This window comes from Arachis ipaensis, chromosome B04 (assembly GCF_000816755.2).
Source record: "Arachis ipaensis cultivar K30076 chromosome B04, Araip1.1, whole genome shotgun sequence".
NCBI lineage: Eukaryota > Viridiplantae > Streptophyta > Magnoliopsida > Fabales > Fabaceae > Arachis > Arachis ipaensis.
In genome coordinates this window covers 128,332,974-128,333,289 of record NC_029788.2, presented here as the reverse complement: position 1 = coordinate 128,333,289, position 316 = coordinate 128,332,974, and the positions used below count along the sequence as shown (strand labels likewise).

The window sequence follows — 316 nt, the reverse complement described above, 5'->3', positions numbered from 1 at the left end:
TGTACACTTAAATTTATTAAGAACATATCTAGCAATTTTAGATATGTATTTAACTTTATTTTCAACAATTTTCTTTGAGAAAATAGTAAATGGCAGGCTCGGTACCTGTAATTTTGCACATGAAAGGTGTTTTTGTTCATCGTTTTTGTTTCTACTCTCGTGTAAAACTAAAACACACGTTCCAGTTAAAATCAGATCTCAAATATACTTGGTCATAATATTTTGGTAAACAAAACCAATGATTAGTATATATTATAACCAGAATTTAATTTCTAAGTATTATAATTTTTTTCTTAAGGAACTAAGATACTATTTT

General features: G+C 25.6%; 1 protein-coding gene across 1 annotated transcript in view; it reads left to right on the top strand.

Moving 5' to 3' along the window:
* The window catches only part of LOC107637319 (cyclic nucleotide-gated ion channel 2), a 6,614-nt gene that overhangs the window by 1,791 nt on the left and 4,507 nt on the right, over positions 1 to 316 (top strand). The gene's annotated exons all lie outside the window — the stretch shown is intronic.